Source organism: Dipodomys spectabilis, unplaced genomic scaffold (genome assembly GCF_019054845.1).
Source record: "Dipodomys spectabilis isolate Male_0828 unplaced genomic scaffold, ASM1905484v1 ptg000301l, whole genome shotgun sequence".
NCBI lineage: Eukaryota > Metazoa > Chordata > Mammalia > Rodentia > Heteromyidae > Dipodomys > Dipodomys spectabilis.
In genome coordinates this window covers 14,593,313-14,603,078 of record NW_024870978.1, presented here as the reverse complement: position 1 = coordinate 14,603,078, position 9,766 = coordinate 14,593,313, and positions in this window count along the sequence as shown.

The following is a 9,766-nucleotide window of genomic DNA, read 5'->3' as shown; positions in this document are numbered from 1 at the left end:
TTCAAACTCTACTACAAAGCCATAGTAATTTAAACACTTTTGTACTGGCTCAAGAAAAGACCTCAGGAACAATGCACTAGAATTGAAAACCCAGAAATGAACCTACAGACCCATAATCATCTAATATTTGATAAAGGATCTAAAAAGATAAAATCGAAGAAAGACAGGCTGATCAGTAAATGGTACTAGCAAAATTTTTTAATCACTTGTAGAAAATTAAGGCTAGATCCTTATATATCATCCTGTACCAGAATCAACTCCAAATGGATCAAAGACCTCGGAGTGAAAGCAAATATTCTTTAAACATTACAGGATGGAATCGTAGAAAGCCTAGGTCTCCTTAACAAAGGCTGAAATTTTCTGAAAAGAAACCCAGAAGCAAAACAAATGAAAGAAAGGTTGGACAAATGGGATTGCATGCAATTGCAGAGCTTCTGCATGGCAAAGGACATAACTAGCAAGATCAATAGAAAGCCCACGGAATCGGAGATGATCTTCTCTTGCCATACAACCGACAAGGGTTTCATACCTAAAACAGACCTGGAAATCAAAAAATTAAATCCCCCAGCACAAATACTCAAAGAAAATACTGCCCAATAAATAAGTGGGCGAAAGACTTAAAGAGAAACTTCTCTGAAGAGGAAAGGAGGATGACCAATAAACGCATGCAGAAATGCTCAACGTCCCTAGCCATAAAAGAAATGCAAATCAATCAACATTGATATATCACCTCACCCAAGTTAGAATGGCTATAATCAAGAACTCTAATAAGAACAGATGCTGGAGGGGATGTGGACAAAAGGGAACCTTAATGCATGGTTAATGGGAGTGTAATCTTTTTCAACCACTTTGGAAAGTAGTATGGAATTTCCTCCAAAGACTTCACATAGAGCTTCCCTATGATCCAGCAATCACATTTTTGGGCATTTACCCAAATGATCACAAACTAGACCATAAAAAAGCTACCAGCACAAATATATTTATTGCAGCATTACCATAGCTAAAATATTGAACCAACCCAGATGCCCCTCAGTAGATGAATGGATCAAGAAAATGTGGTATATATACACAATGGAATTCTATGTCTCTATCTGAAAGAATGATATTGCCCCATTTGTTAGGAAATGGAAAACTTGGAAAAAATGATATTAAGTGAAGTAAGCCAGGCCCAAAGTAACATAGGTCCCATGGTTTCCCTTATTAGCAATTATTAGTGTATGTCTGAGACACGCAGAAATTGTTAGATAAGTTGATGTTAGGTGAAATGAACCCCAAAATAAGAATTCAAATTTTTTCCTGTAATTATTTCTAACTTATTTATAAGATGATTTCTTTGTTAGTTTGTATGTCCCTCCCACATGGTATAACCCCTGTTTTCACTGTATTTGATGTTGGTATAATTTGTGGAGGGGAAGGGAAATTTTTTTTTAAATATGGATACAGGTGGACCTATCAATATAAGTTTTTTCCACCATAAACAGAATTTTACAGAAATAAGATGAATAGCAATTTAGGAAACAATAAGGTTTCCTTGTTACAAATAGGCAACCAAGGATATATGCCTGTCTTAAGATTGCATCATTAATTACTTAAATTTACAGGAAACTACATTCTTCAGCAGCAAATCCACCCAAATTAAAATACATAGATTAACATGGCTCTTGCACAAGGATGATATGAAAATTTGTGAAGAAATGAAAAACAGTTGATTACAAATATACAAGTGTAATTATACATGTAATTCATAGGAATAAAAGGTAGTTTTACACCATTCAATCTTCACCTTTTTATAAAGGTCTTTATATTGCATAACCTTTATAAAAGTTTTGAAATTAGATAACAATTTTCATTTTATCCCAAAGAAATAAAATTCTATAAGGACCTAGGAATTAAAGGAATCTTAAACCTTTTCTATATGGAATGCAATCTGAAAGGACACATTAATGAACATATATATTATAAAACAGTATCGAATTCAAAGTATTATATCTAGGAGAGAATGAACTAGATTATGGATATTATACAAACAGAATACTAAATATTTTAAAATATACTTTTTTCAGGCAAGCACCAGAAATATCTTTAGTTTCTGTACTACTCATTTCAACAGATAAGTTAAAATTATTTCTTATTAAAAAATCACAAACGCTACAGAAATCATTATAGATGTATACAAACAACTTGAATATATATTGACATCAAAGTCAGGCAATTCACTTGGAAGAATACCATGGAATTCATGAATTTTTAAAGTAAGATATTGCTGTTGCTTTGTATTGTGAAAATATTTTGTATGGACACATAGGATGGACTGGCAATTTTGAAATTTAAGACATTTACCCAAACCATTAGGACTTAGGAGAACAATTTGTACAGCTTTCCACAACTTCAAAGAGGTAGTGATACATACTTATTCTTTTGGCAATATCAAATGCAGTTTCTTCCAAGTTGTGCTTCAGACCTGGTTTGATATAATGTTTCAACAGAAGGAGATCTAGCATAACTTTGCTATTTCTATTCCCAGCAGCAAGATGCAAGGGGGTCAAGAGGCCTTTAGTTTGGCCATTGGTAGCTGCATCATGATGAAATAAAGAAGCCACTCTGTTATTATTCCATGTATAAGTACTGTGCAGGGGTGTCCAACCATTCACAATTATTACATGAATATCTACCTTGAGCCCCCAACTCATAGACAATGTCTAAGTGTCCACTGAATGCTTCTCAATGAAGAGGGGTGTACTCATCGTCATCACTAGTATTCACATGAGTGGCCTTTTTGGAAAGTAGTCTCTGCACTGTAGTAAGGCGATTATTTTCAGCAGACCAAAAAAGAAATTGGCTTGGATCCTATTCCATTTTTCTCTTGCAATTGATACCATTTCTCACTTTTTCATCTTGTTCCTCATCTTCATCAGAATTGCCTAGCCAGAGACTTTGAGTGCCAGTGAGTATGAGGTGTTCATGTATTTCCCCAATAGTTCACATTGGATGAACTGGTCAGAAATATCCAGTGAATTTTTGGCATCTGTTTTTTTCACTATTATTTATTTTCTCTTTTTTCATTTTTACTGTTCTAAATTATTCTAACTGGAGAGTAGGGAATTGATAGAGAGCAGAGGAAAGGTTTTCCTCCGTATTCAAAGGTACAGACTGAAAATGAGGACCAGTGGTGTCTTCATGTGCAGCTTATTTTAGGAATGAGAAAATAGGAAATAATGTCCTCCATTTAAATTACTTGGGAAATGGCTGAGCAGAAAGTGAAATGATGCAACCAAAAATATAAAAGCAAAATAAATTAGGATAATTATGGAGCAATCATATTACCGATGATAACCATGAAAGAGGAGAGAGGAAGAGAGAGACAGATGTGCAATGATCTAGCTAGCCAAGAAATTCATCCCTCTGATCAATTTATAGTGCAAACAATTTCATTTTTTAAAAGAGATGGAAATAGAATTTAAGATCAGATGTCTCCAATGTTTTTAATTATATTCTTATAATCTTAAATACTTGGACAATGGAATTTCCATTCAACAAATCAGTTTTTTTAAGTATAATGGATCTTTATATAACTTTTCCACACCCTTTCAAACCTCACCCCACTTTAATTTTTTCTAGTTTCATACTATCTGCATTGAATAATATACTTTCACTCTCTTCCTCCATAAATCTCTTTATTCCTTCCTTTTGACTTCCCCTCACACCTTCCAAGTGATAGTTACCTGACATATATTTTGTTGGATTAAAAGTTCAATTTTATAAGAAAATACACTCTGCAAATAGCATGCTTTGGTTAATATTTTTGTGTAAACATGTATAAAGTTCTAGCTTCCAAATATGAGACATAACATGGGTTCTTGGTTTGTCTGGTTCTGACTTAGCTCATTAATATATTTTTAGATCTATCCATTTCATTTCAAATAATGTAACAGTCTTCAAAATGGATAGGTGCAATCCAATTGTGTATATGTGCCACACTTTCTCCAACCATCACTCCTCCAAAGGGCATCTGAGCTGTTTTCGTAACTTTGCTATGATGAATAGTGGAGCAGTGAACATGGTTGTGAAAGTGATTTTACTGTAACCTTTTGGAAGAATTCATCACTACCATTATGGGAACAATCCTCTAGCCAGTTTTCCAGAATAAGCACATCCCTTCATCTTCATCCCAATGTATTGCAAGTCTTCAAAAACACACTTCCCCCTACAGGTCTCAATAACCTAAAACCACACTGTGCCCATATTCTTTCAATACATTATATCATAAATGTACATATAATTTAGTGAGAACCTTCTATGTATTTTCCTAATGTGAGAATAAAAGTAAGAAGTATGCAATTTAATTAGCTATTATCACATTTAAAATCATTTTCAGCTCTATTTCATAGCCTCACATAATATTATTATAATCTTTATTTGATTACTTCATCTAACCCATAATTTGTAACAGGTGAGTTAAAAACAAAGGCTAAAAGTGTGGTTTGATTTTGACACTCATGTGTGAGGTTGCACAATATGGGCAATTAGATGGATTGGAAATAATAGCTCTTATCCATTTTGTTAACATAGAGATGGTTTTCCCAAAGTGATTTTCGCAATTCGTATTCCATTCACCAATAAGACATGTGATAATTTCCTTTGTTTTGCTCCTTATTAACTTTAGTTTCCATTTTATTTTATAATGGATGATTTCATAAATCTACTGTAGATACAAAAATATGTTGAAGTATTTCTATTTGTATGCATTGATATATACAAACACACATGTATTACACAGGTTATAATGATAATGAATAATTTCAAGAACTGTACAATTCACTAAATTATGAAAAATATCGGCGGCTATTGCCTGGCATCCTGGTTGCTCGGGAGGCTGAGATCTGATGATCATGGTTTGAAGCCATCCTGGGAAGGAATGTCCAGGAGCCTCTTATCACCAAACAACCAAAAGAAAATCAGAATTGGAACTGTGGCTCAAAGTAGTAGAGTGGTAGCTTTGAGAGAAAAATCTCAGGGACATCATCCAGGTTCTTAGTTCAAGAAGCACAATCTACCCAAATAAAATCTATTTAATTTACACCTGTGTAAGTAAAGTAATTCCATCACACAAATGCACAACCATGCTCATTTGCGAGGTAACTCTATTTTGTCTGAAGTACCACAAAACATTTTCACTTAAATTGAAAGCATTGTACCATGGGTATATTCTATCTCTCTCATGCATTTTTCCACTCAAATACTCAAATCTTACAATTATACCACTTAATTAAAATCAGAGCTTTTTACTTTAATACCCATAATATTAGATTTTGAATTGAGTGTCTTGTGCCCCCTAAATGGGTGTTCTTACCACTTTGTCACGTCTCCAGCCCTAAATTATCCTGATTATTTTTCAGATACTTGTGTATGATCTTGGGCTCAGTCCACGTTATGTTATTCTTCCTGGAATTTAGAATAACAGGTACATATCATTGTGTAAAGATCTTTCTGTCCAGTCTGCGCTTTAACCTCTATCCTCACAAGAGTAGACTCAAATGTAGTCAAGATTTTCATAAGTTTGTCATAGCTGATTTTTTTTTAAGTCAGGTCATTTTTTGCAGGTTTTAGAGTACTGAATTAATTTGTTTTCTTGGGTTTTTTTGTTTCATTTGAATGTATATGTTGAGTTGTTCCTCACTTTTCTGGTTTCTTTCAATCAAGTTCTTACCTAATGTGGTGAGAAACCAATCCTTATTTTTCACGATAGTCAATGTGAACATGATTTATTCCAAAGCAATTTGAGTAATATTTAAACACCTTCATATCTATGAATGGTATATAAATGATAAGTGCTGCGAAGGGTCTTTTCATTTTCACAACAGTCTTTGTCATACACGGACAGATCATGAAATATATGAAGATAATAAAACTACAGATGCTAGCGAGAAGAAGGAAAACCTATTATTAATTGTTTGAAAGAGGCTTCCCTTCTAGTGAAAGAATTACGTTGCTTGATGTAGGGTTTCTCAAATTATATTGCTAGGATGAAGCTAAACAATCATCTAATTCTACAGAATTGAAGGAGAAGAATCAAACTCCTGAATAGTTTACCTTTGGGTCAAATAAATCATGTTTCCAAAAAGAGAGTTGACTTTAGAGAAAAATGATGAGTTGTAGGTAAATAGGTGGTTAGCTGATTTTGTTAATTTGTAAACTAATACAGGGAAATAGAGTACTGCAAGGTAAGAAAAAGAACTTCGCATTGCAATACTTATGTTTGTGTGTGTGTGTTTGTGTACACATGTACATGTATACATGCACGCGCATGTGCAAGTGCTCATTCTTTCATCATCTCTATGCTTCTGTGACCTAGGATATTGATTTACCACTTAAGCCATTGTTCCACTTCTGATTTTTGGAGATAATCGCATTTATTTTCATGATTGGACTGGCTTTGAATAGTGGTCTTCATATCTCAGCCTCCAGAGTAGCTAACTAAGCTTATTCAGCCTCCAAGTAGCTAGTTAAAATTGGGCCTGTCCTCTATGCTTCACTGCTCTTTTATTCTTGTCCTGAGGTGTTCACATGCATAAGTCATATATATGTCTAGTTGCTTTAAGAAATACTCTTACTGCTTGGTACCAGGGGCTCCCATCTGAACTCTTAACTACTGAGGAGGCTTGAGAACAGGAAGTTTAGTGGACTTTCTTCTCAATCTATAGCTGGGTGCATTGGATCATTTCCACCATCCTGCACTATCTACAGGTTAAGATTGGAAGGACTACAGAATCCAAGCCAGTCAAGGTAGGAAGTTAGATAAGTTGGTGTGCAACTCGTATGCCATTGATAATGGGAAGGCTAAAAAGACAGATCAGGTGCATATTCTTGTGGAAAGTGAAACTCTATCCTAAAATTAACCACTGATATGACACCAGTCTAACAAAAAAAATACCCCAATTTGAACACAATTTCCCACAACCAAAATAAGTATATACATTAACATCCAAAACAGTACAATCTGCTCTTTGTTCTAATATCAGCTTCTTCTGATTATCATATGATGTAACAGAATAGTTTCTTCATTAAACTTATATATTTAAAAAGATCTAGAAAATTCTTTCTCACTTATTAAGTGCAAACGAATGGCAAATTGCCTCATTTCTTACAAATTTGACTACCACTATAAATTCATCTTATGATTATTATTAATAATAATATATTCTGATTTATTACTTTACTTTGTAACAATTTTTAAACTTTTGGCTTCTCTGCTGAAGTTGAAGTATTTAGATAGTATCATCAAATTATATTACTTGGATACTTAGGGCAGTTTTATAAAAAGTTTTTAACCAATGGCTTCTAGTAATTATGTTTTTTTTGGGGGGGGGGGTTCCTGTCCTGGAACCTGAGCTCTGGGCATGGGCGCTGTTCCTCAAGGCTAGTTCAAGGCTAGGACGTGACCACTTGAGCCACAGCACTACTTCCAGCTTTTTTTCTGTTTATGTTTGCTGAGGAATCGAACCCAGGGCCTCAAGCATGCAAGGCAAGGGCTCCACCACTGAGCCACCTTCCATGCTCCCTGTGAATTCTTAATTGGTATGTTATTTAGTTTATTTTTAATTTCAATTTAATTTTATTGTAAAGGTAATGTACAGAAGGGATACAGTTACATAAGTAAGGTATTGAGTACATTTATTATGGAAGAAACATTGTTATCTCTTCCACTGATTTTTTTTGCACACACAAAAAAAAACTACTGATGTTTTTCCTGCGGCTATTGACCAATGGGTACTGTTCTTTCTTTTTTCATGCATTTTTTATTATAAAATTGATATACAGAGGGTTTACAGTTACTTAAGTCAACTAAAGAATACACGTCATTTTATTTTGTAAATTTCAAATTTTTAACTTAATTATTTTCTATTGTTTCTTTAGGGTAATTCTTTTTTCTGAGTTTTAGGATTAGTTAATTTAGTTTTGCATAATTTTAACACAAGTAAATTATTCAGACATTTAGTTTGCTTTCAAAATAGTTAACATGTGAATATTTAAAAATTATTTTCTTAAATTTTATATGGTTGGTGAATTTAAATAAATTTATTTTCTTTAGTTCTAAACATATTTGCCCATTTAACAAATAGTGTATTTTCAAGAAGCACATACTTTATTTAAAAAGGCTTTATTACCTGGTCATTATTTGGAAATATTTGTAATTGAATTTAAAAAAATATTTGAGCTGGGCATAGTGATTTGTGCTTTCCATTTTTCTAACTACAACGGTAAGTATAAATAGGGTTTGTAATTCAGGAGAGACTGAGAAACTATGAGACCTTATCATAAAATTTCCAGAGTGAAATGATTAGAGATATAGTCATCCCTAGCAAGATATAGAGCACCTGGTTATCATATTCTAAATCTTGAGTTAAAACACCAGCAACATCAATCTTTTGTCAAAATAAAAGGACACATATTTCAAAATGATTATTATTTAAAACTTGTTTGCAAATTTCTCATGTCTTTTATTTCTGAATTTTCAATTTACTTAATCTATAAGAATCCAAGTATCTTGTGACTATTTTATTTCTAGTAAACTTTTAAATAGTATGAGCAATATTGTGATTTCATATATTAAAATACTTTTACTATTTGTGATAATTTCCTCTGTTTAATATGATAATAACAAATGTGTGTGTGTGTGTTTATTTGGGTTTTTTGTGTGTGTGCTTTGTGTGTACTTTCTAATGTTTGGGAGATCACACAATTGCTTCACATATGTTAGGCCAATGTTTTTACCACTGAGCTATACTATCTAGTTATAATACAAATTGAATTCTAAATTATGACTTTTAAATTTACATTCCTAGTATGTTTTTTCAAAATTACATATGATAAAATGTGATCCATCTTCTATCCACGTTAGCACTTGTTATTGTTATTCTTTCTCTTATTTTTTTAGAAATTAATTATATTCCTATTACAACTTCTTTACATTGTAACAGATCTATACAATGCTTTATTTTCTATTTTTTCCCATGTTATCTGACTTTCAGTCCAAACTATCAGGTGGATTAAAAAGAAACTAGATTCAGGACACTTTATTTTTCTCCTTCTCTTTTCTGAAGTCTTTCTGTTTTTTGAAACAATACCAGTGACATACAGCTCCTATGTGGTCCACCATTCTTCCCCCTCTCACTGTCTTCTGCAGTACATCTTAAGTCGTTATCATTCAGCTCTATTATGCTGTACTGTTATCTAAATCTTAACTCATTCCTAAACTAATTTTAGTTGCATTGAGCAGTCTCAAAAGACATTTTCTATATATAATATCATGGGTTTGTATTTTCACAAGTTGTAAAATATGAGTGACTATCATATATTTAGATAGCTCTGTAGAATATTGGTCCATCTGCTCAATAATCTCGTATGTAAATTCAAGGAATACAGGTCAGTCAGAGCAATCTTGTAAAATGGTGTAGCTTGAGCCTTCATACTAGCTTTGAATAGTATTACCATGTTTAGTAGTAAAGACAACATAGTTCTACTTTAAGAACAGACACAAAGAAGAAGGTAACAGATTTGTCAAAAATAATTTCTTAGTTTTATGGTCCACAGATTTTTGAAAAGGATGCTATGACTTTATGAAATAAAAACAGAATCTTAAATGGTTTTATTGGCACTATTGCCTCTCTAGATTTCAAGAATGATCTTAGACTACTACCTCAATACTTTGTTTGTTTGTTTGTATGTTGGTCATGGGGTTTGAACTCTGGGCATGGGCACTGTGCAT